This window comes from Neovison vison, chromosome 4, assembly GCF_020171115.1.
Source record: "Neovison vison isolate M4711 chromosome 4, ASM_NN_V1, whole genome shotgun sequence".
NCBI lineage: Eukaryota > Metazoa > Chordata > Mammalia > Carnivora > Mustelidae > Neogale > Neogale vison.
The window spans coordinates 40,829,443-40,857,206 of record NC_058094.1 but is presented as its reverse complement, the minus strand read 5'-3'; positions in this window follow the sequence as shown (position 1 = coordinate 40,857,206).

The window sequence follows — 27,764 nt, the reverse complement described above, 5'->3', positions numbered from 1 at the left end:
TTCAACCTGCCCAAAGCTAACAATTTAATGGGGGGAATCGTCTCCTAGGTCAGTGCAATAGACAAAAGAGTAGGGAACAGGGGCCATGGAAGTTACCTGACCACACACATAACTATAGTCTGTTTCACTGTAAAATATGACACCACCCTGCTCTAGGCTCTCTTTGTCTCTTGTATGTTTCTGTTGGGTGAATGATATAGGCCTTCCTTGCTTGCAGGTTTATTCAAAGTCTTATCACGCATACCACTCCAAGGTTCCATTTCCACAGCAGAAGTTGACCTATTGTATGAAAGGACATTATTATTGGCTTGATGCCTTATAAGAAAATACTGTTTGTTTTTGTTAAGGAAAGTATTTTTATTGACATCCTAGGCAGGAAAGCATAGCAGTTAAGAGAATGGGTTCTGGAATGAGACAAATCTGGGTTGAATCTATGCCCTGGCATTTAATAGCTGTGTGATCATGGACAATTAACTTAGACTTTCTTAGCCTCAATATCCTCATCTGTAGAATGGAAATAATAATTATACCTAGCTTATGGGATTGTCAGAGATACTAAACAAGATGGCGTAGAAGAAGTGCTGCTACACAGTTAACACTCAGGTGACTCTTATGAGTTATCAAGTGGCAAATCCACAAAAACAGGTTTTCCCTGTGCCTCTGTGGTTCTTACCTCTCCATGTTTGTTTGCTTGTTTTTATTTAAAACCAGTTCAGGGTGCCTGGGTGGCTCAGTGGGTTAAGGCTCTGCCTTCAGCTCAGGTCATGATCTCAGGGTCCTGGGATCGAGTCCCGCATCGGGCTCTCTGCTCAGCAGGGAGCTTGCTTCCTCCTCTCTCTCTGCCTGCCTCTCTACTTACTTGTGATCTCTGTCTGTCAAATAAATAAATAAAATCTTTAAAATAAAAAAATAAAACCAGTTCAATAAACTTTTTATGTGTGCCCAAATTGTCTTATATCCTGCACCACAGAATAATTGTTAAAGAAAAACAGATGGAAGATGGAACTAGAAAACCACTGTAAGCATGGATTAGAACCCAAGTACAAATTGATCTCAATTGCAGAGACATGATCAGGAACAGCAATTTGGGGAACACTGTGATCACTACCCACCCTCAGAGGGGACACCTAAGAAAACTGCCCAACAGACATCAAATGTAAGAGTTAGCTTCTGACATATAAAGCTACTTAAGAACAGGGGTCCTCAAAAATTCCATTGGAAACTTGAACAAATTTTGCATCACACATTTTGATACTGTTGAATTAAAATTTGTTAATAGATTTGCAGTGGTAAATGGATTTCTTAACATGTGCCAGTTCCAGCTGGTCATAGCTACTGGGAGAGCTGTGATAAAGGTTTCATACTGGATCCATGACAAAGAATGCTGTGACCTCTTGGGAACCTCTTGCAAGGGCATAGGCATGAGGAATGTTGGTATGAGTGTTCTGGGGTTATCCTTCCTAGTGTTCACTCAGCTAACCAAGGGATATTTCCAGTTTTAGTGATGCTTAAAATGAAACAAAATTATCTCCTTATCCTAAACAGGGTTCTGTTGTCTTGTTTTTGTTTTGTCTTTGCACAGATTTATCCCTTTAGCAGAAAATACTTTGAAATCTGTGTTCTGTTATAATCTAGAACTAATTCAATTCAGAAAGGCATCTTGAGTACTCCCAGAAAAATCCTAGGACCCTGAAAAGTGCATTTGAGATCTGTACAGATGGTGCAAAGCCGGAATAGTAGATGGTTACTCCAGAGGAAAAGGTGAACTGGTAACCGAAAGGAGAAAAGACTGAAGTGGAAAAGAATGAAGACTGAAATGATTCAAAAGAACATACTAACTATGGAAGTCAGGAAACAGAACTCAGCTTAGAGTTAAAGGTGCTTCCAGAGAGGCAACTGGAATAATGGAAGGAAGTCATAGTTTAAAATTTCATAATGAAGGGGCGCCTGGGTGGCTCAGTGGGTTAAGCCACTGCCTTCGGCTCAGGTCATGATCTCAGGGTCCTGGGATCGAGTCCCGCATCGGGCTCTCTACTCAGCAGGGAGCCTGATTCCTCTTCTCTCTCTCTGCTTGCCTCTATGCCTACTTGTGATTTCTCTCTGTCAAATAAATAAATAAAATATTTTAAAAAAAAATTTAAAAAAAATTTCATAATGAAGAAACAAGTTGAAAATGAAAAGAAAAGATTTAATTTCTTGGTCAAATTATGTTGCTTTGGAAAAAATTAACTCTAATGTTGGTTAAGGGCAAACTCATGATCCTTTTTATATTTGTGTATGGATGAACTAATACACTGATAGCAAACATCCCATTTAATAAATCAGTCAAGGCAGAGTAATAAAGCATTTGAGCAATATGTGCATCTCCAAAACCAACCAGCCAACCAACCACCAATCAATTAATATTTATTTTTTTAAAGATTTTATTTATTTATTTGACAGAGAGATCACAAGTAGACAGAGAGGCAGGCAGAGAGAGAGGGGGAAGCAGGCTCCCTGCTGAACAGAGAGCTCGATGTGGGGTCGATCCTAGGACCCTGAAGACCATGACTGAGCCACCCAGGTGCCCCATCAATTAATATTTAGAAAAAGAAAGAAGAATTTATTGCAAATGTCAAATAAAAACTGTAAAAAGTGATTTATGAAACTTACCTAAACATTTGTTGTTTGTTTATTTCATTTTTAACTTTCCCATTGACAGTTTACCATAAGCTGGATAACCACCTGGCTGGGATGTTATCAAATGAACTTTTAAGATCAAAATCCCTAAGGTTCCTGAGAATTCGAAATGACACTGGGCTGCCTTACTTATACTAATTTCTATACTAACCACTCCCCACATTTACCTCATTTGTTCTTTAAAGTAAGCCAGACAAATTAGTGTTATATTCTCCATTTTACAATAAAGGAATGAAGTCTTTGAGAGAGTGAAAGTGAGAGGCAGGACTCAAACTTCAGCTGTTTCTGAAGCCTGTGCGATTTTAGCCCCAATAACAGTTTATTATCTCTCCAAATGGAGAGCACTTAGAACTAAGAAGGATGACCTCTGGTGGCATAAACCATAGGGAAACCAGGGTGATTATCCTGTAGGACGGTATTCTATCCCGAGGGCTCTCTTCATTGAAACCAACCACCTCTACCAGCCCTGAACTAACTAACAAATCAGAATGGCTAATGGGGCCTGCTGGGGAGGAAAACACATTACCTTATTGTTTAGCTTTTGGAAAAATAAGCACTCTCTATCAGCAGCTCTGTTGAAGGTATTGCTCTACAGGACAGCCCTGTGCCTTTATTTTCCCTTTCTCTGGGTTATCTCATTGCAAGTACAAGAGGATGTCTTCAAGCCTCTTATAAGCATAGATGTCTCCAGGCTATGGAAGCCATCCACTTATAGCTACTTTGTCTGTGCCATGGAAGAATGCAGTCAACTATCAGCCTCGTTGGTATTATATCTCCTCAAGTTGTGCTGGATCTGCATATTTAGGAAATGGCAACATAACATCTTGGTTCATCCTTGTGCTTTACACATTTATATATATTTTTATCTTTGGTACTAGATGCAACAGTCCTTTAATTTGTTTAAAGGTGTAGTTCAATAAAATACAGTCATCTTTTTATGGAGAATTTTAAAGAACTGTGTTAGCTAGGGGAGGAAAAGGGACTGATAAATACTTTTAAATATAGTTTTAATAACATTCAACTTTCTGTAAGTCACCCCTCCCCCACCTTGATTTCACAGTGGCTTTGGAATTTAAATCTGATACCAAATCACAGTATTAAATTTCCAAAGTCCCCAAATTCACCTTTAAATTCCTTTCATCCTTCTCCGCTGGATTATGACTTTCATCCAAGAGTTCCCCCACAGCTTTGTGGTCCCAGAATCAAGAAAATTCCTCTTTACATTGGACTGATCTTTTGGCCAGTAAAATAAAATTTGCCTGGCTACTCATCTCCAATCATACTGTTATGATTAGTTTGAAATGGAAAGGACCACCCTTCATTTGGACTACAAGAGAAACATTCTCTTTCAAAAAGAAAATAATAATGAAAACAAACAAAAGTATAGGGGAATAATGGGGACTCCTGCCCCAGGTCTGTGTTTTATAGGACACAAAGACAAACCCTGAAAATCGGGGCTGAGTGCTGGTTAGGGAACAAATAGTCCATTGGTTTTACTTAAGTATTGCCAAAGAATTGGTTTGAATAATTTTTAAATGTGGTTTTGGCTTTGTATAAACACAGTTCTGGTGATATTTTCTGAGTACATGAAGCATTTACTCAGAGCCAGTTGAGTTGTCCTGTCAATAGTCTGCACAAATCGTTCATTCAGCAAAGGTTTATTAAGTGCCTGCTCTCCATTGGAAGAATATTATGCTAAGCCTTGGGGCATTTCTTAATGAAGATAGACCCACTCTATATGATGTACACTTCTATCATATTTCTAAATACCATACTGCATACTGTGTTATGCTTTGTAGAGGAAAAAAAGCTAGGGCTATTTCATAAATGGCCATGGCCATGGTAGTTTAATGAATAAGTAATAGTTTCAGATACACCTGATTTATAGCATTGGAGTTGACTAGAATCTTGGTGGGCTCTGACACTGACCTACCAAACTGCTGAATAAAAATGAGTTTTCAAGACACAGCTCATCTCCAACATACTCTTCAAAACATACACAATTCCCACTGATGTACACAAAAGGAGAGAAACTGGGATGTGGCTAATTAAATGTCAAATAAAAAAAGAATGTATTTTCTGCTTCTGTGCTTGCATTTATATATGGGTGTTTTTGGTGTTGGGGAACACATTGCAAATGGAATCCTGTAGTCACGCTGTGAAGATGACTCAGGAGAGGCTGGCGGTTTTCCAGTTTCCTACTCCTGCCTCTGCTGGGTAGGCTTCACCTTCAACCACATCCACCCAGACAAGTCCATCCCCTCTCTGATTAAGACCAAGTGCCCATGTACAAATCTTTCCTGGAGTAGGAAATCACTTAAAGGTCTCATTTTTCAAAGGCTTGCTGAGCAAGCAAAGTAAACAAGGAAGCTTATTGAATTAGTAAGGTTGAAATTAAGCAAATTAGTTCCCAACTCTTAATAGGAGCTACCCAAGATGTCAACAGAGCAAGGACCAGTGCTCACTAAAACATGAGTAATCCAGTGGCATAGGGTAAATTTTTCTCAGCTCCTGGATTCTGAAGGTCTCCATGAAAGGCAATGAGTTTTTCTTAACTTCCTCTCTTGAGTATTCCAGATCAGTAACTGGGAAAAATATCACTATTAAATAATATTAATAAGAATATTGGTAATGGTGATGATAACGATTTCTCTGTCTAGTTCAGTGTTAAGTCCACTCTGTTTGAGTGGCTTACTTTACCACTCCATGTGTTTCCTTCTACCCCCATTTTTGCTGTAAGCTAACAGGTATTCTATACAAGAAATAATTCTTACTCACAAAGTGTGTAATTCCATCCATAAAGAAGCCCAGCTCCCTGCAGAAGCCTGGGTTTACCGATGGTTGAGATGTACTGATGACGCCTCAGATTGTACCCTCTCTCTTGATTGAAAGCAGAAGGACCTCCCCTCCTGCCTGGCCTCCTTACTTATGAACAGTGTTGATCCATTTCCTGTTCCCCTCTGTTAATTCATACCAGGACAGACACAAGATTGGAATGAGGGACCCTGCATTTCGGCACCTCCTTGGAGCAGTGTTGATGGGAATAAGTGCTTGCAGACTGCAGGTTCCTGTTCAGGCTACCAGAGGATGACTTTTCAATTCTTTGTTAACCAGTTCCAGCCCAAAAAACAGCCACTGTACACCAGCACTGTTCAAAATTGTTGTTGTTTTATTTTTCCCCTTGAAGTTACGGCCACCCAACCATCATCACTCCCAATTTAGAATGAAATATGGAGCACCTCATCTGGGTTTCAAATAAGATGGAATTGTCCCTTTGTTCTGCTGAAATCAATCAAAATCTTGCCCAAATGGGGGGTTTCAGGTTACCACAAGGAATGTGTTTCCAGGGGTGTTCGCTCTGAAATAAAAAATGTGATAATCATTACATGGAGAGCAAATAATTATAAGCATTTCCTCTTGGAATCACAGAGAAAAAAACACAAGGAATATATCAACCTCAGGGGGGAAAAAAAAGTATCATTGGCTTTCTGTCTGGTATATTAAGGCACCTGGTTGGGGCCTATAGCCATACTCCTTTGCATGCTGCTGCATTTTAACATCATTGTAACCATGATTGAATCTGCCATGCTGTTTTGCTAGAAGTAGTGCTGAATTTGTCAAGACTTTTTTTTTCCTTAAAGTGAAACACTCTTTAGCAGAAACTTAGCCAAAATTATTTGTCAGAAATGCAGTATTCTGTTTGACAAGTACATTCTAATCTGTAAGTGACAATTGATTCTAGTTCTATGGGAAACTCAAAATTCAATAGGAAATGGGATCCCTGTGGGAAATTACTGGCACCATCGAATGTTCAATCATATATCTCATATCATCTATACTTAAAAAGGATATGCTTGGTACTTCAGAAACAAATATTTCAAAACTAGTGGGTTATTTTTCATGATGACATTCTTGTCATCTACATCAGGTCAAACAAGTGGCCCCAAGTGTTAGGTATTTCCACCTGCTCAACTCAAAGAAGACTAACCTACTTAGTTTTTTCTTCTACTGCTTTATGTCCACAATTTAAGTATATGATTTGAAAGACCAGATGAATTGGTGTTTAAGGCTATTTGCATGTCAAATAAGGATGCTCTAAAAGTCTGCTGGAATCTATCTTCAGTGAATCTCTGTCCAAAAGGATCAATCAAGCAAATGGGTCAGACTGGTAGCCCTGAGTTGCCCTAGCTGAGAGGGTAGCAGAAGACCATAGGGTGCTTGTAGAGCAGTTAACTCCCACAGCTGCCTCCTGGTTGTTTCACTAAAGGTTCAAAGTTCTAAATTAAGCCTTTAAACATGATTTTGTTTTGGAGAAACCCAGGACATGTTTTTGGACGCTCAGATTAAAAGTCTCACCTATTTTCCTCTACTTACTTTTATCCTCACCCTTAACTATACATTAATGAATCCTGCATAGGATAACTGCTAAGTCCTGCTAGACCATCCAGATGGATGAAACCAAGCCTACATTTTAAGAGAGAAGGGAAGAGAGCTAATGCCTATTGAATGTTTTCTATGTGTGCTTGGCCCTTCATGGGCTATCTCATTATATCATCAGAAAAAAACTCAGAAGGAAGGTGGTTTTATCCCCACTTTGAACATGTGAAAAGCAAGATTGGAGAAAGAAAGCAACTTTCCCCAGGCCATTTGTTAGTGGCAAAGCGGGGATTCCCATAAAGCTCTATTCTACTTGAAAAGTTCGCCCTTCACCTAAACCATGAAGCTACTCAATTCAAGGCATTCACAGAAGTCCACAAAGGGAGTGGCCTAGATAACACAGTAGAGTCCCATGGTTTTAGGCCTAATGAATCTGACTCAATCAAGGCTAGTTGATTGAAAAGCAGATGTAGTTAACTGTGCCCTTGTCCCTTAGCGGACAGTACCATTTAAAGACAAATGTGGTTTTAAGAAATGCATCCTGCTAACCCCAAATGCATTCACTTACTGTACTTTTTTGAATCTGAGCAAGATAAACTTTGAAATTTCATACAGTTTTTGTTTTTTAAATTTCTCTTTTTATTTGATAAAACAGTGTGAAACCTGGTAAAAGAAAAAGAGTAGGTGAAAATATGCTTAGGGCACAGGTAGGAGAGGAGAGGTGGATGTCAGATTGCATGAGTATTTGCATATAGGAGAACTGGTCCCCAGATTAGTTCCCGATAAATATCAGAATTTAGTAAATTCATGGAAGGTGAACCAAGGGCCAAATGGAGATTAAATATGGCTCAATAGGCAAGAGGCAGACAACTGGGACAGATAGAACCTTTATAGTAACATTTTATAAAAACTTTAGCTCCAGAAAAACTATATGCCATGGTAGCTCATGCCAGGGTCTCTGGGGACCCTTTGGATGCACACATGGCAAGAGTGCCCTCTATTGTCTATCAGGAATACTAGAGAGCTTAAGGAAAGCCATGCTTGTTAGTTTTTAGTTATTTGCCCACAAAGGGTTTTCAACACCTGGCAAAGGGTCTGAAATATGAATTATGCCCTAAAATGAGGATTTATTTTCTCTACTGTGGAATATTAGATTTTGAAGAATCCTTAACAATTCTGATATCACTTTTCTTTTTTAGATCAGAAGCAGAGGCTCAAAAAAGGAGAAGTATCTCATTTAAGAGCATGTCAAGGTAGTGACTGACCTTGGTCTTGAACTCAGAACTCTATGCCTAGTGCTACTCTTACATGGCCTCCTAACCTGTAATTCTTTAATAATACACATAAACCTGTATAATAGAACATTAGCCTCACATAATGCTTGAATAGAAGGAACCTGAGAGATGGTATCTTATATGACCATATTTTACTAATAGGAAACTGAAGTCTGTGACTTACCAAGGCCACTTAAGGAGGGTAGACCAGGACTCTGGTTCAATCACTTTCCAGCAAAACTATTAAGAGAAAAGGAGGAGAAAGGGGTAAAATGCATGCATATCTCGTGTAAAGTTAAGGCTCTTTCCTCTACTTCAGTGGGTATAATCCCCATTTATTCTTCATTTTTAGGCTCATGAGGTCAGGCTCCAACATTGAAAAGCCAAATAGGAATCCAGGCTAAAACCAAGGGATGATGACCTGGAGCACTGGGAGGAGGACTCGTGGGGTGGAGAGTGGGTACAGTGGCTGTCATCTAGGATGGGATAACAGTAGTAATGGAAGTAGGGCTGCTGTGTTTAAAGTTGGGTCCCGGGCAGGTACCATGTCAGACTCCTACCTGGGATGATTATCAGAGCCCTTCTCTTTGCTGTTGCACAACGTGGCAGCCACGAAGCCAAAATGATTAGCCCTGGTTGCTCCAGTATATTCCCAAGTAGTGATGCTCATGGCTTATATGTGGCTGCAGCTTAGAGCTGCTGTTTTGGGCTGCATCATGCCTTGTGTCTGAATTTGTCAGCCCAACCAGCCATTACTTATTTTCTGATACTAGGCTATAGGGTCAATGTCCCTGTCAAACTGGCTCTTCCTGAAGAGGATAGAAAGAAAAATGGAGAGACCTAAGACTTCTGAAGGCTTGCTGTATTCCAGGCACTGGGTTAGGTGTTTCCTATGCATTATTCTTTTTAATCTTCACTTTTCTTCCATCAGGTGGTGCCATTATCCTGAATATGCAGATGATGAAACTTGGCATTTGGTGGGGTAAGTTACCTTGCCCCAAGTCCTACAGCAGTCCTACAGTGTTCTTATTTGAATCCAGTCCTTCTAAAATCTAAGTCCTGTCTTTCTCAACTGGCCTGACTGGTCTCTTTAACCCTAGTACAGAGTCTCTACCTTCTGCAGTTCTCCTCACCCTTGGCTTCCGACCACCTATCCAATTCGTAGACCCTCTGACTATCCAGAGAGCGGTTATTGAGTACATGGGTTTTTAAACTGTGGCCTTTGGTCAATGTTTTTTCCAACTGTGCAACTTGGATTCCCCTGTCCTTCTTTATGTGGCTGACACTTTGAGCCAGGTTTTTTACTAAACAAGCAAACCAAACAAACAAAACAAAACAAAACCGGAAGTTCGTCTGCTTCCCAGAAGTCAGCCTAACTACTAAGAAGGGAATCAGTGGGAACAGTGGGTATGTGGCCCTGGACTATGAGGTTAAGGGAAATGCCAGAGGCTGACAGTCACCCTGATGGACAGACTTGATACACAGGACACAGTGGTTCCAAATGATACTGTGGACACTAGTTAAATGTCTTGGGTAAAAACGCTGGCGGGATCCCTATGCCTCCTAGGAGCTCTGTAACATAGGTTACATGACATCTGCCTTTCAGTGTGGTGCTGGGATTAAATGAGGTAATGTTGCAACCTGCACAACATACACCATAGGGACTCTGTAAGTGTGAGTTTCTTCCCCTGCGTGTTCCCTGGGCAGCAGAGCCAGGACCTCAACTAACTGACAAGGACAGTTGTTTTTCCTGGGTTACAAAGACGACGCAAATCTGTTTTCTCCATGTTTTACTTTCCTTGTGGGTCTATCTAGAGACTTCTGTAACTAACAGACCGGATGCACAAACCCTTTTTGTTCCAGAGGGGCTTTGCAAACAGTTTGCTGTTGAAGCAGATCCCAGACCCTGGGTTTCTCATGTGATCTTCAGAGGACCCACATTACAATAGAAAAAGCTACTTGAGAAATCGGAGCTGCCCAGGTCTCAAGCTTGTTGCCTCACTAATTTCCATCCCTGTGCCATTTACTAAAAGTGATACAGGCGGGTGGAAATCAGGTGAGGCCTGCCTTTCAGAAGAAACCAAAGATGCCCGCACACCTCCCTGGGTCACTAGCCTATTCTTCCCGGGGATGCCAAACGCAGTCAGGTGTGAGGCCTGGGCTTGTAGGGATACCCAAATATTTTCTTGGAAAGTCATCTCAGTTTATTAGAGTTCCTTGTCTCAATTCAGAGTATAGATTTTTGAATGCATTTGCTGACAGATTGACCTGGACTATGTTTTCCCCTTATTCAGGGAGCGATCGATCTTTATCAAAAGGATTTGTTGACTGACGGGCTTTCACGGTTCTAATGTGCTGTTTGATACTTTTAAGAGACATATGCCCCTTTGTATAATGAAATTATCTGATAAAAGAGGGAATGAAGCTCAGGTTTTCAGAAGCATCTCAGCTCTTGGCTGCCTCGGTGACTGCTAGGGAATTTTGTTTTTATTTGCCTGCGATGGAAACCTTACAACCCTTGGTGAAATTGTTTTCGAATATTCAAGTTTCTAGACCATATACTGTGTTTCTAGGCCTAAGGGCCTGAACTACACCAAGATTGTGTTTCCCTCAGGTAAGTACTTCCAGACACTCTATCCTCCGCCTTTACAACCCTCTTCTCCTCGTTACTGTACTATGTAACACTAGACGTGCATTATATTCCACATAAAAAGCCACCTCTGTAGCATCTTGTCATCGTTTCATCGACGCTGCTTTGAAGCCGTGTTGAGTTCTGAACTCAGAGCCTAACAGCAATGGCTCAAGTGCCCTGCGCCGTATTATTTACCCAGATGGGGTTAATTGTTGAATAAAAGAATGGTCCCTTTCAGTTTACTTTTTCACAATCTCTCTCATACTGGTTATGGAAGACAGGGAAGTCTATGATAAATATCAAACTTTCTAATCAGAAACGAGTCCAGTTGTATTTGAAATCTTGAACTTAATCCAGAATCAGGAAATGTAGCCACTTGTGTTACTGTTGCTGAAAGAAGAAAATGACCTTTTTATTGTAGCTTACATTCACCATTGTGCTTGGGAGCCACAGGGAATGGAGCAAATAAATGTAAAGGCTTAAGGAGATTTTTCCTTTTAACAGCAAGGATATATACCATGATGTGCTGGAACCATCATCTCCCTATATTTTCCAGAGATTTCTTTTTTTTTTTTCTTTTTTTTTCTTTTTTTGTCCTAGAGAGAAGCTTGCACTGAATCCTAAAAAGTATTTTTTTCCTAACCCTTTATATCAAATCCCTTCAGGCTTCTGATCTTATTGTGGTTAACTGGCTTCTACCAGTAGCTTGATTGATTGATTTATTGATCATTTGATTGAGGTATAACATGAAAAGAGTAAATTTCAAAAATCCCAAGTGTATAGGTTGACATGCTTTTATGTGTACATGCCTGTATCACCGATGTCCAGGTCAAGAACATCTCCACTACTCAAAAGGATTCCTTAGATCTCTCCTAGCCAGTGCCCTCTACTAGGTAACTGCTATTCTTTTTTTTTTTTTTAAGATTTTATTTATTTATTTGACAGTAGATGGAGAGGCAGGCAGAGAGAGAGAGAGAAAGAGAGAGAGGGAAGCAGGCTCCCTGCTGAGCAGAGAGCCCGTTGCAGGACTCCATCCCAGGACCCTGAGATCATGACCTGAGCCGAAGGCAGTGGCTTAACCCACTGAGCCACCCAGGCGCCCCAGTAACTGCTATTCTAATTTCTATTGCCATTGATCAGTTTTGTCCATTTGTGAATTTTACATCAAGGGAATCGTATTAATACATACTCTTTGCTCACTGGCTTTTTTTTTTTCCTCTCTCTGAATGATGTTTTTTAGTTCATCCATGTTGTTACATGTTCCATACCACTAGTTTTTCAGATGCCTTATTATTTTGGAGAATAGCTGTTGAAATGCAATAGATTTTCTGAAGAGGAATTTTTAAGGCAGTGCCAAAAAGAATGAGAAAGCTTTTACTTCTTATTCTCCAATCTATTGGAGTTGGTGGTCTTAGTGCCCTCATATCATTAAGAGGTTTAGGGAAGATTTTACATATATGTATGTACATGTCTAAAATCTAAATCTAAATGTCTCTCTCTATATATATCTATAAATATAAAGCTATATACATATAGTCCCTATTCTCTTGGAGCTTACATTCTAGTTGGGGAGAATAGATCATAAAATAGAAGTAAATGAGTAAGTAAGTTGGTAAATAAAGTTAATTTCAGACAGAGATGATCAGTGCTAACACAGAGATGAAGAAAAGGTAATGGAGAAAGGAGCAACGGTGCAGGTGGGACTCTTTGAGGTGGGGTGCTCAGAGGAGGCTGCTCTTAGGAGGGGATATCTGAGCAGAGAAGAGCAAAAAGGAACTGGCAATGCAAAGATCTGGGGGCAAGTATGTTTTAGGCCAAGACATAGCAAGTGCATGGGTTTGCAGCAAGTCCAGGATGATCCAGTTTGAGGCACAGAATGAAAGTCAACATGGCCAAAGCCTGATGGAAGAAAGAGACAGTGGCAGAGATCAAATCAGAGAAGTAGGCAGCAGGGTCCCACAGATCCTGGTAGGAGACATAGAATATTTTACTTTCAGGTGTGACAGGATGCCTTTGGTCATTTCAAACAAGGGTAATGATATGGTATGATCCTGTTATAAAAGTTCACTCTGCTACCATGTGGAATAAATTGTAGAGCGACAAGCATAGAAATAAGGAGACCAGTTAGGAGCCTGTTATTGAAAGATGACTTTGACTCACATGTGGGTGGTAGCATTGATAAAGGAGAAAAATGGTAGGATATGGGGATTGTTATTATTTTGGGAGACAGTAAAGCCAACAACATCTGCTAATGAATTGGATGTAGGGTATGAAAGACATAGTGGTTACTGTTTCAGTTGTTAGTCAAAGCAAGCAGGTAAAATATGGGACTAGTAAATGCAATGGAAAAGACTGGAAAAGTAGCAGTTAAGGAAGGAAATTCTTCAGAGTGCTGTTCTGGCTATATGTTAAGGTTCAGATACCTATTAGATTTATAAATGAAGGCATTAAGGAAACAGTTGGATACATTCATCTAGAGCCCAAGAAAGAAGTCAGGCCTGGAGACAAAATGTTTGGAGTCTCATCAGTATAAAAGTCGGTATGAAATGCCATGGAATTGGATGGGATAAATTAGAAAGGCCTTAAGGAAAGATAAGAGTAAGTCCTAGCCAAACTCATCCCTATTGACTGTATCACCATCAGCCTTGTCTCCATCATCATCATCATGAAATCATCATGATCACCATCATCATTTATTGGGCATGAAATGTTCTAGACACAGGAGAAATACAGGAAAAAGGAAAAAGAATCCCTGTCTTAAGAAGGAAAGGGAAAACAGTGAAAAGTTAGAATAATAAATACAATGATAGTGGTTTTCTCAGGGGGCAGTGGAAGTAACAGACTCAGAAGGCCAGACAGATTTCTCCCCAACCAGAGGAGTAAAATGAATTTATTAACATTTTAAACTTTTCATTTGGAAATAATTTCAAACTTAGAGAAGAGTTGCATGAAATAAGGCCAGAGAGAATTTGAAGAGGAAGTAACATTTGAATATTTGAGTCAAGTGTTTGGATTTGAAGCAGTATGTGGTCCATGGGGAAAGACCTTTCCAGGTAAGGAATAGCATTTGAAAAATCAAGAGACACAAAAAGGGAGGGAATGATCTTGAAGCTGAAGGAATGAATGTGGTGTAGAGAGTAGACGTGGCAGTAGATGAAGTTGGAGAGGAGCACTAGCTGGGTCGTCAAGGCCCACTTATACCATGCTGAGAAGGTTTAACTCCATCTTGAAGGCAATGGCAGAGGAACAGTGGAGGACAAGAAGGATTTTTAAACAACAGGATCTGAAGTGGAAAAGATCAGAATTGAAATGCACCACTCACTAGTTTTGGTGATATTGTAGATATTGTCTAGCCTCTGTAAGTCTGAGTTTTCACATCTGTAGAGTGGGTAAAACAATAAGCACATGACAGGGTTGTTATAAGAATTGAAGAGAATAAGTAAAAAGCACTTGCACCCTCCAGGGAAAAATAAGCAGTAGTGATTATTTTTGCTAATACTGGCCCTGTTATTACTAGGCCTTTCATTTAAAAGAAGTTTTTTTTTTTTTTTTAAGATTTTATTTATTTATTTGACAGACAGAGATTACAAGTAGGCAGAGAGGCAGTCAGAGAGAGGAGCATGCAGGCTTCCTGATGAGCAGAGAGCCTGATGTGAGGCTCGATCCCAGGACCCTGAGATCATGACCCAAGCTGAAGGCAGAGGCTTTAACCCACTGAGCCACCCAGGCGCCCCATTTAAAAGAAGTTTTTATAGAAGAATTAGAGAATGCCAGAAATTATTATATTAGTGCAGATAAAAGTGGTGAGCACTTGCTAGTAGGAGAAGGTGACAGAAGTGAGGAGGTCTGCAAGGGAGGAAGAAGTGTAGGGAGTCTAAAATGGCTCTCAGGCTTTCAAGTAAGCAGGTAGGTAGGTTGGGGCTGTAGCTCTTTAAAACTAGGGATATTGAAACAAAGTACATTTTGTGGGGAAGGGGATGAATTCATCTGTAGATAGATTATTTTGAGATGCCTGTGAAAGCTACTTGTGGGTCTGTATCTCAACAGAAAGAATTAGGTTGGAGATACAGATTTGGGTAGATAAGGTGGATACTGAGAGTATAATGAGTGAGAAGTCAAAAGTGCAGATTATAAAACCCTGGGGATCATTGAAATGTAGGGATGGAATAATAAGTGTCAGGGATAAAGATTAAGAGGAAGCAAGCAGAGGTAGAGGGAGAGCCCAGAGGGCATTTCTGAAGTGTATTCCTCATCTGCTCACCCACTGGGCTACTCCTGCATGTTGGTGCTCCAGGCACTTTCCAATTCATAGAAAAGACATGTGCCCCCTCCTTCCTCCCTCAGGCATGATTGCTTCAAGTTCAAAGTGGAAAAGGCTGAACTCTAACAAAAATTATAAAGAGATTTGGCCTCTTCCAGTGTTCCCTTCAGTGCCCCTCTGTCTCTGACCTGGATATCCCAATTGCTGACTCTTCGGGGTCCTATCAATAAAGGTCAAGGGATTGTAGATCTCAGAACTAACAGACTTTGTAGATTATTTAATTGAACTCCAAACTACCTTGTATGAAAGGTGAGGAAACTGAGCCCCAGAGAAGCCACGATGTTCAGTCAGTTGATATTTTAACTAAACATAATAATTAAAGCACTTTTCCACGGATTTTTACTCAGCAATGCTGCTGTTCCAACTTATTTGGTGATAAATGGCTTAACATAAAAGTCCTCCCTGGAAGGTTAACATCTAACCTGAACTCAAATTTTGTCAAGCCCAAATCTAATGGTGGCCAAGTTGACACAAGAAGCAAAGATTAGGAAAGAAATTGAAGAGATGAAGCCTGCTTTTTAACAAATACACTGTCAAAATAAAAATTTGGGATAACTTACAGAACAGGAAGTATAAGGAAGGTAACTATGATTTCCTAAGATCATTCATTAGAGGAAAATGGTCCTACAAAGACCTTGGATAAGACGTTAAACAGGGAAAAGAGAAAACAATATGTTATTTATATTGTTTCTGAGATTCACAAAATTGGAAATTGTGCCATGTAACATTGAAGGCCTTCCTACCGGTTTATCCAGAAAACTCATACTGAAAGGTAATTTAGGCATTGCCTAAATTACCTAGTTGATAAACAAACTTGTAGATTATTTTGGACATTAATTCTTGTGGCAGACATGCCTAGTTGACTACCCCAAATCTATTTACTCTTCTTTTTCAGAAACAAGACCCTGGGGGTGCCTGGGTAGATCAGTTGATTAAGCATCTGCCTTTGGCTCAGGTCATGAGCCATGGGTCCTGGGATAGAGGCCTGAGTAGGGCTCTGTGCTCAGCAGGGAGTCTGCCTCTCCCTATGCACTCCCACTTTGTGCTTTCTCTTGCACATGCGCATGTTCTCTCTCTCTCTCCCTCTCAAATAAATGAGAAATAAAATCTTAAAAAAAAAAAAAAGGAGAAGAAGAAACAAGACACAGGTTTTTATTTAGATGTATCTTTGCATAAACAAAAGACTCCATTTTCTTTTTTTTTTTTAATTTATTTTTTATTTTCAGCATAACAGTATTCATTATTTTTTCACCACACCCAGTGCTCCATGCAATCGGTGCCCTCTATAATACCCACCACCTGGTACCCCGACCTCCCACCCCCCGCCCCTTCAAAACCCTGATTGTTTTTCAGAGTCCATAGAAGACTCCATTTTCTAGGCTTCCATTACTATAACGGGTATAAATAGAAACAAAGTCTTCTTTTTTTTTTAAAGATTTTATTTATTTATTTGACAGAGAGAGATCACAAGTAGGCGGAGAGGCAGGCAGAGAAAGAGAGGAGGAAGCAGGCTCCCTGCTGAGCAGAGAGCCCGATGCGGGACTCGATCCCAGGACCCTGAGATCATGACCTGAGCCGAAGGCAGTGGCTTAACCCACTGAGCCACCCAGTCTTCTTGATGGAAAAGATATCCATGCTTCTTTTTGTTTGTTTGTTTGCTTTTGTTTGTTTTTATTTAAATTCAATTAGCCAACATATAGTACCTCATTAATTTCAGATGTAATGTTCAACAATTCATCAGTTTCTTCAACATGGACACAATGGCCCTAATTCTAGCAGCCATCATGTCCCATGAAAATGAGACCCACAGAGGAAGCCCCCATATGAGCCCTGGACTTCTCACTTCTAGACTTCTCTTACACAAGAGAGAAATGAATTTCTACTGAGTTCAAGCCACCTTATTCTATTAATGCAGTCTAACTTAATCCTTACTAATGAATTTGATTTCTTTTATTGGGTTTTGACCACTGATGAGAACATAAGCCATTAGTGGTCCTAATATAAAGAATATGATCAAGAGGTAACATTTAACACAATTAATTGTGAGCTTGTTACATAAAAGAAAGTACCTTAAATTTGTAGAGTGACTTACATGTCACAAGGCACTCTTCTTTATCTTAAAACACCTATTTACAGCTGAATTGCCTAAAATTGGACTTTTAAAATAGCTAACATAAACTCTAATGTTGCTATGGTGATTTCCAGTTTAGCCACTTATTTCCTGCTTCCTGGAAAAAGATCCTTAATCTATAAGACTCATTTTTCTCATCACCCAATCATGACAATAATTTCTTATTTCCAGAATTAGCGTCAAAGAAGAAGTAATGTGGCATAATGATTAAGTGTTCATCTCAACTGATTTCCAAATAGCCCAAACAAATTACTTCTCTGTGCCTTGATTTTCTGGCCTGTAAAGTGAAAGTAAAAAAGCATATTTGCCAATTGAGGATTTCTGTGATGAGTAAATGAAACAATGCACATCAACAGAGTCCTGGACACATACTAAAGGCTACTAAATAACTAAAGAAGCTTTAGTTATTTCCCCCAAATCGCCAAGGACAGAACCCCATATGTCAGGGTCACTCAACAAGCTATAGAGTTCCTGCTGTGCATCATCCGCAATGCTGAGACATCTCAGACAAACCCAGGTATCATGGTGAGTACTGAGCCCTTGGAGTAAGTGGAGGTTCTGGCTCAGTGACGTGGTTCCCAAAAGAAAAGCAGAGGCCCTGGGCTAGAGTTAGTGGAAGAAACCTGGCCACCGGCCACATCTCTCTTCAGGACACAGAGGAAGTCTTGGGTCCTAAGTCAGCAAAAGAGCTTTATATAATAGCATCTGAAACCCATTTTGTTCTCTATCCTTCATGCTTCCTGCAGCAAGCCAGAGTCACAGACTCAGACTACTAGTTGGGATTGAGCTCACCTCCAAGGTCATTCAGAGAATGATAAAGACTTTGTGGGAGTCTCCAGGGATAAATGCTCCAGCCCAAGTGGATGACAGCAGCAGATGGAGAAGCCAAACACAACTGCATGAGGACAGAGATGACACTGTGAGAGCAGGAGATGGGTCCCCTAGAGCCAAGAGACCCTTAAAAGTGCACATGAACAAAACTGGTGGAGGCAAACAGCCCACGGTATCTAGTAACACCAGAGCGAAACCAGATCAACAAATGCCAGAAATGTGGATTTGCATACCTCGCAACAAAGATAAGCTTTGTTGCAAAGTGTCTGCTGTGAGGCTACAAGAGCTCTCCCTGAATTCTCAAGGAGGCCTCTGCCCAGGAGCCCTACATAATCACATTCCAGTGGCAGGACCTTAGATAAGTCACTGAGTATACAGAACAGAGCTGTAGTTACGAGCAAGGCTCCTCGTGCTGGATTCAGGCCTGTATCTAATGCACAGAGGCTGCTATTCAGCAAACACATAACCAGTCAAAGTCTCTATTTCTCACCCATACTATGGGTATCATAGTACCCATACAGTATTGTACAGTTATTTTGGTAATGCCAAAGTATCATAGTACCGGTACCTACCTATAATTTTGCTCTAGGGCAGCACTGGTCAGTATCACCTTGGAGGATGATGGTAATATCCTAAATCTGCACAGTCTAAGACAGTTGCCACTGGCCACATGCAGCTATTGAGCACTTGAAATGTAGCTACTATGACTAAGGAATTGAATTTTAAATGTTGCTGTATTCAGATTCATTTGAATTTAAATAGCCATATGTGACCAGTCATTCCCTTACTGGACAGTGCAGCAAGTCTAGAGACTAAATGGGATCATGTCTTTTATCACTGTGCCTGGCATCAGAGCATGATAACCTCTAGCTGGTATTGATATTACACTTCTTTGAGCTTCGATTTCCTTATCTATGAAATGGCATTAAAGACAGTACCCACCTCTTGAGTTTGGTGAGAGAGCAAATAAAATTTCCTGGGTGAGTACAGTGCTTGGCACAGCGCAGGGGCTTACTTAGCAAATGTGAGTCTCTTTTCCCTTCCATTTAAAGTACTTTGGCATTACCAGAATGACGGTCCAATGATGTCCAGGGATATGGAGAACCTATGGTGAGGGTCTTGGCAAGCAGTTGGATTGTTCAATAGTCACTTGCACATCCCTCATGCTAGCTTTGGCTGCAAAAAGAAAAAAGTCTGCCTGAGGAAGCAAGAAAAAAAATATTGGCAGTGATCTGTGAACTATGAGAGTTCCACAAATATGCATTTGGCAGAAGCCTGACTGTCCAGACAGATCACAAACCACTAGTCAACGCACCTGCTAGACAACAGGGAATGTTATTGCTGTTATAAAGATATGATTTATGAGTAATTTATACCCCAGGCAAAGACTCGCTTATAGCAGACCTATTGTCCAGACTAGTCATTGACCCTCCAACTGGGGGAATGACAGCACTGATTGAAGAGACAGCAGGGTAGGCCACGGAATTAAGCAAAACACTTGACCTTGTGGTCAGTGGGAGACTGAGACTCAAGACAGGAAAAGATGCGTTGTAGCTACTTATCCAGATGTTGCAAAATGGCTGGTGTGACAGAAGGAAACAGAACAATTGCAGGTGTGTTGGTCTCTGAAGGAGGGGCTGCTTCGGCTTCCTAACAGCAAGGGGGATTTTAAGCAAGGTCTCCTCTGTAAGAGGTCAGAAAAGGAGAAAAGATATGATCAGAGTTAGTCTCAGAAGGAGCTGCTTAGCTCATGCCCCAAAATTCTTCCCAGTGTGTGCTCACTAGTTCTTGGAATTTCAGGTGGAGACTGCTGTCTTTCACTTAAGGATGCCTTCTCATGGGCAAACTGATATTAGATTTGATTGTAGTTACAATTTTAAACTTTTGGGCTTGGTAACATCAAAATCTTAAAAGTTATATACTAAATGTTGAGATTGTTCCTGAAAAATAGGGGGAAGTGGACAATAGCCTAAGTTCATGGAGGCACTGAAGAGACTTGTGTCACAGAGGGATGATATTTGTTATGGAGATTCTAGAAATGTGTTGAAAGGGGAGTTTTCCTACCATGGCTATACACATTTATTTCTTGGGAGTGACCAAAATGTTGTAATAGTCACACCAGAAGCTTTTTGAGGAAAGAATTTGAATTCCCTCCCCCATCTCCTCCTCCTTTTCTTCCTCCTCCATCATCATCATCATCATCATCATCATCATCACCATCATCATCTACTATGTAGCAGACAATCTGCAAGGTGACTCACAAACTTGTAATTTATAATTCTTACAGCAGTTGTCCAACATAGGTATTGTTTGTCCCATTTTATAGATGAGAATACTGAAGCTCAGAGGGTATGACTTGAATAAGTCCAGATCACATAACTAGTAAGTGACAAAGCCAGGGGTAACATCCTGATATCTCCCACATATGCCCATGGTCTCTAGCACTCAACTTGCTACTTGAATAGGTATGTAATGTGGCTAATGTGAATGAGGAACCAAATTTTTAATGTTATTTAATGTTAACTGAAATTTAAACATAAATAGCCACATGTGGATAATGACTACCTGATCCAGCACAACTCTAGGGACCAAATGAGATAATGTCCTTTGTCACTGTGCTTGGTACCTAGTTAATGCTTGACTAGACTGGATCTACTGGACCTCCATTATGTGCTCATTTCTAGAATTTGTTGAATACTGTTGTGGACAGTTTTACCCCAGTCATCCCATTATTTCACTAACTCAATCAGAACCAGTTAATAATAAATAATAAGGTACTCCTGCTCTGTGTTTTTCTCATTCTCTCATACTGGCCTACCTCTTTTCCTGTTTGAATTAGTAACATATAACAGCTAACTGTTTGCAGCAATTTTAAACTCTCTGGTGTTAAAGCCAATAATATTCTCTAAAATTAAAAGAAAATAATATTGAGCAAGTTGTTTAAAAAATGATATGATGATGTTCCAACCAAAATATGACATTGTAGATATTTACAAATAGCAGTATTGGTGTAGTGATTTACGATTTTGATAATGTCAGATATTTGAAACCATTTAGTACCATTCATTGAATTCTCTACCTATACCCATATCCACCAACATTTTAAAATTTCTATATCACCGGTCTCTTTCTGTTATGGAGTGAATGTTTGTGTCCCCTCCAAATTCATATGTTAAATCCTAACACCCAAAGTGATGGTATTAGGACGTAGGGCCTTTGGGAGGTGATTAGGTCATGAGGGTAGAGCCCTCATGAATGGCCTTAGTCCCCAACACCCCTTCATGTGAGGACAATGTGAGAAGATGGCCGTCTCTGAACTAGGAAGTAGACTCCTTCCAGACACTGAAACAGCCACTGCCTTTGTTTTGAATTATCTAGCCTCCAGGAGTGTGAGAAAGGAACTTCTGTTATTTATAAGCCACCCAGGCTCTGGTATTCTTGTTATACCAGCCTGAGCTGACTGATACACTTCCTTTATATGCCTTTTACTGTAGGCTACTTCATATACTTAAGGAGAAAGTCAAACTCTAACCATACTACACCAACCCAAATAAGTCAATAAACATAAATAAAATGAATAATGATTGGTAGACAACACTAAAACAATATTTATGGTAGAGAACAAATTATGTAGACAAAGTCTGTGTTGTCCCAGTAGGCAAACTGACACAGAGAGACGGTTCTTGAGTCAGCCACACTCAGGAGGGATCGCTTCGACTGAGTCAGCTGCCCAAGCACCTGAACAGAATAGCACCAGAGCTCTGGTTTCTCTGGAGGTTTCTCTGCCAGGAGGACAAAACTGGGACCCAAACCCTCAGATCACCCAGTTCTTTGCTCTTCACTGCTGGGCTCCCCTGTGTATTGACTGGGTCATAATTTGCCTTTGTTGTTTCTTAACCTACAAAGAGGTAGAAATTCTCCTTTTAACTACTTCTCAGATTTTGGTGCTGCCCCTTTTCTTACACTTCAGGTCACCTATTCCAAACCATTTCTTCTATTTAATATCATCAGTCTTAGGAGTGCTATGTGCTCTTGCCTGGGTTACCTCATTCAGTGTCTCAAAAACCTGTCAAAGGTGTATAACTATTATACATTATTCAGATGAGGAAACTGTGCCTACTGGGTGCCAGTCACTCACTGAGCCCACTGCTTGCCCCATGACATCTCTTTTGATCTTCAGAACCATCCTAGGTCGTGTGTTTTATACTCTTTATTTTAGAGACTGTTGCTGAGAGAGTTTATATAGCAATTCCAACTATCAACCGTATTAAACTACAATTCTAGAATTCATGGAATCCATGTCTGTCTAATGCCATGTCTACGTTGCAAGATATGAGGTAGAAGAAACATGGTTGTATTTTTTTAATCCATTCCTTTACTTAAATATTATGCCTAAAAACTCCTGCAAAAGAGGAATAGAGATTCTCTCCCACTATCTAGCAATATTGTGATCCTACTCTATGTTAATTATGTGTAAGCAATTATTTCTTTATAATTACTTTAATTTAATTGAGTATTTCATTAAACATTAAACATCTGTTTTCAGTGTGGCAACTTTGTGAATCAAACCAAAGCTAAGAATGGCATTAGAGTCCATAATTTGAGACTGCATAATTCAAATCATGCTAAATAAATATTAAGGCCGCAAGGAGCCACCCAGATGGTAAGAAGGTCGTCCAACTGAGTGATAAAGACCAGAAGTCCCTCAAACCTCTGAGAGCAACTGGATGCAGATAGCAAATTTCACCACCAGCCTGCCTTTCAAAGTAGTTGGCAGCTTTGTCCTTTCCCTGCCCTTCCCTCTGCTACATCAAGCCCATATCCCCTCACCTCTAGGCCATTGCAGGAGCCCTGGGGATTACTGGGCCCCCAGGAATTCTGAGCTTGTCAGTCTCTGGTGAAAATCTTTCTCTTAACCTCTATTCTTCAGATCAAGACCTTACAAAGCAAAACCTCTGAGTAACACAACCCTAGAAGGCACCACTACCTTATTGGAAAGGAGGGGTGGTGGTTGTATAGCCTTGACCTTTGCTTATATCAGAACAACTATCCTTTTACTTGCTTTGTGGAATTTAGTTTGCAATAAGAAATGTTTGAGGACCACCAGCCTCCTGCGCCATGATCTTCAAGGCCCTCCCTTATCAGGACTTTTTCCCATAGTCATCCACTACACACACTGCAACAAGACTGATACTCCTTTGTGGCTCTTTGAAGTTACTTTTCATATTTTGAGCTATAAATAACTACCTCATCTGCCACAACTCATAGCATGAAGTCCATCTCTCTGGCAGCCAAGTAGGTCCATAATGGTCTGTATGCTACTGAGGTCAGTCTCATGTCAGAGTCTTTGCTTATGTAATTCCCAAACTTGTGTGTTTGCTCAAATGCCAACTCCAGCCTTTTTCTAAGAGACTCTACTGTGTCTCTTAGTCCAAATTCCTTATAAGAATTAATCGGTAGTTTATGTTAATGGCAGTGGTTAGGAACACATGTCTTGTATTTACTCTGGTCCAATCATTTTTGGCCAGAGGGTAGTCATGTGCTATAAATGTGGCACGTAGGCTTATTCCTTTATAGGAGCAATGGGGAAGGGAAGTCTCTGGGATGGGACATTCTTGGTAAGGTAAATACCTATTATGAAACCATATACAGCCTTGTTATCTTTGTACTTATTTGTCCACCCCACTACTCTCAAACTGTATTTTAACGTTTATATCTTGCTTGGGGTTGCATACTCTGTACCTACAATGATCCTGGTTAAAGGTATTTAATATAGGTATGTAGAACAAGTGAATACATGGAGTGACTGATGGAAGAATGGATAGCAAAGTGGACAGAGTTTTCATAAATGGATAGATGAAGACAATATAGTATAGGGTTATAGAGCCAAGCTGCTAAATTTAGGCTCCAATCCTGGCTCCACTGCTCACTAGCTCTGTGACCTTGGCAAATAACTTAACTTGTCTCAGTTGTCACATCTTAGAACAGGAATAATAATCATGCCAATCTCATGCCAATCATTCTGTGATGATTAAAATGAGTTACTCCATAGAAAGCATTTAGAATAGCACCTGCATCTGGTATATGGTAATGCTCATTTTCTAGCATTAGTATTACTATCATTACTGCTGGTGAGGCCTTAAGATAGCAGGCATACTTAAGGACCAAGAAAACAAAACAAGGGCGCCTGGGTGGCTCAGTGGGTTAAAATCTCTACCTTCGGCTCAGGTTATGGTCCCAGGGTCCTGGGATGGAGTCCCGCATCGGGCCCTCTGCTCAGCAGGGAGCCTGCTTCCTCCTCTCTCTCTGCCTGCCTCTCTGTCTACTTGTGATCTCTGTCTGTCAAATAAATTTAAAAAATATTAAAAAAAAATAAGGAAACAAAACAATATTTGAGAAAATGGCTTAGGAAAATCAGAAACAAACTAATGACAAAGAGAAGACAGAACATTGTCCCCAGTATCAGGAAAAAATGAATTTGAGGATACAGTCCATTTCTCAGGTGGAAAGAAAATGTTAGAGAGAACGTCATGGGGGAAGGAGTGCCCGGCAAGAATTTGTATCTACAATTCGTGTCTGAAGAGCCAGTCATTACCGAACAGGGCAGTGCAACAGACACCAGTGTTGTCATGTTTGTTGATTCAGTTCTGATGTCTATCAGTATCTCTGAGGGGATTCCAAGCATACAGTGTTTGGTAAGGGTAGAGGATTATGAATGCAAGCATCAGCAAGGGGACTTGGCTAGAAGAAAATACATTCCAGTTACAAGACTAATTAGTATCAGTCTTGTGAGCCACAGAAGAGGTGTGGAAACCATGGCCAGTAGGTACCATGAGGTCCAACTGGGGAAGCATGTGACATCTGAACTCCAGCTTGTGCTCCAGTTGCTGAGCCCTGAGTCCTGGCAGGGGCCCGGGTCAGCCTCGAAGAAAGTGCACCTCCACTCCTTGACTGCCAGAAGGGGGCATCTCTCTGCAATTCTCATACCCAGAGAGGACGTCTTTTTCTAATTAACACAGAGGCCCTTTGTTGCTAGCAGCTGTCCTATTTGCAGCCCTGGGAGGTTTTTAAACCAATTGCAAGATAAGTTGGTTTTCAGGAAGAGGAGAGATTAATGTGGACACAGAAAGATGGATGTGAGCTTGGAGCTGCCTCTGCCTCCCTTCACACACGCTATGGCTAACAGTGAGGCCAATGGGAATGACCCTGAGTAGAGTTACATATTTTTCACACCTCCTACTAAAACTCAGCAAATTCTTGACTTGCCTTTCCCAGCACAATTTTTCTTCCTGCAGAACGTGTTGGGATTATCACTTTTAGCCACATATGGGCTGGAAGTACTTTGTAGGAGCCCCACGGGCCACAACTGTTCAATCCCGTCCCTGGGAGAGAGCTTGGGGAAACAGGGACCCAAAGTGCCTGTCCAAGAGCTCCCACATAGAGGGCTCATTCCTGCTAATTAAGTCCAGTTTCCCAGACTGCATTAAAGCTGCCATCCAAATGATTTTGAGAGTCGGGAGGTAAAATACAAGTTTCAACCCTGACACCTTCCCCTTATCCATCTTCTTGAGCCATTTCAGGACATTGGGTAACATATGACTTTTCTTTCAGTCAATCCGAGATATTATCTGCTGAAATAGCTCTACTGGTATGGGAGGGGGTTTCAAAATATGGAACAGATGCACAGCTGCCACCTGAGATGATGCATTATGAATTCAGAACTGTCATCACCTCCCCCACCACTCCTACCCTCACCCCTAAGCACATATTTGTTCATGTGGTTTACACCTGTGGGATTGTGGGATGCAAGACAGGAATCTAATTACTGTTTGGGAGACAACCCAGTCTCTAAAACGGATTCATGTATCTTTGTTTCCCTGGAGAAGCTTGGAATCTCTTGCCAACTCTTCATGTGGTCCAGCTGGGTTAAAGCTCCAGTCCAATTTTTTCTGGAATGCGGTACCAGCGACTAACTCTGAGGCCTTCATACAACAAGTCTTACAATGTCTGTCTATTTCGGCCCCCCATTTGTATCCTGCCATGCAACCAGAGTAATTGTCAGTGACTTTGTACATTGGGGCTGTTACAGTCTGTGGTTAAAAGGGAACGGGAGAGCTCTTGGTCCATGATCATCTGAGAAAAAAAGACCTTGTTTTGCTGTATTTAGAGGAAGAGGAGGTCCCTGACATTGTCTGATGAGAAACCTTCTCTAAGGAAGCACCAGGAGGAGAAGAAAAACAATTTGAGAGAAGAGAAAGAAAAGCAGAAGGCTGTTTGTTCGAAGAGCTTGGTGTGGGCAGAAAAGAAAGAATTGTTGGATGTCTGATTAGAGAAGTGCCTCTGAAAGAATGCAGATTGAAATGATGTCTGCTCTCGGAGAACTCCACGGTTTTTAATTCTACGTTGATGTATTGACTTGGTCAGTATTAGCCTATTCCACCAGATCATAAATTCCATGAGGGCAAAGAATCTGTTTTGCTTATCATTCTATTGCTCCCACCTAGACTAGTACCCAGCACATAGTAGGTACTCAATAAATAATTTGTTGAATGATGGCATGTTTCCTGTATATAAGATGCACATCTGAATAGTTAGTCTCTAGGAGAAAGCTCCCATTCTGGCTGTAGATGAGACTGTGAAACCAACTTGGTAAGGTTCATTCAAGTATTGGTCACTTTACACACAGACTAGTGAGTGGTACTGACCACAACGAAGTCTGCTCCGTCAGTTGGGCTCTGCAGCTGCCACCTTCACCTCCATCTCTTCCTCCTGGAGGACAGTCTGATCCTGACCCACCCTGGGGCTGAAGCTCTTCTCAAACTGTTCTGTCCTTTACTCCTAGCAGAGAGGCAGGAATTCTCCTTATCCTTTGCCTTTAGCTATATAAATGGCTATTTCCATCATTGCCTAGTTTTTGTGTTGGCTTAGCTGGATCAGCTGAGGATCAAAGTTTACCAGTTGAGCTCACTGAGAGTCCCAAGGCATAAAGTCATATTCCTGGCCTCCTTGAAGTACATTGATTATACACATAGTCCTAGCCCTTGTCAACAGCTCATACCCTTAATCAGTCCATAAATCTAGAATTTGGTTCTTATCTGTTTGATCCTTGTCACAATCCCTTATCTCCCCTCTGCTTTCCTACTCTGGAGAAGGGTGGTTGGTGGCAGAGCTATCTCTGAGGACCTCAGAAGATAAGCACTAGAGCCTCATGGGTTAGACTTTCCTTATTCTCAGATGAGGGAAATCAAATTAGGGGTTTGGCTTGGAATGTCAGTAAGCTAAGGGGTTAGAAGTCAGACAAGGGAGTTTGGCTTGGATGCTCAATTATTCAAGTAATAAAAATGATTATCTCATCATCACAAATATATTGAACACCCATATGCCTACCAGAGGGGTTTCCCCCAGCCATAATCCATTTTAGGACAGGGATTCCAAATAAGAGAGTGAAAAATGGATGCTTTTGTCACAAGCCTCAGACAGAGGGGTGACTTTTTACTTGACCTTCTTCCTTTCAGTTTG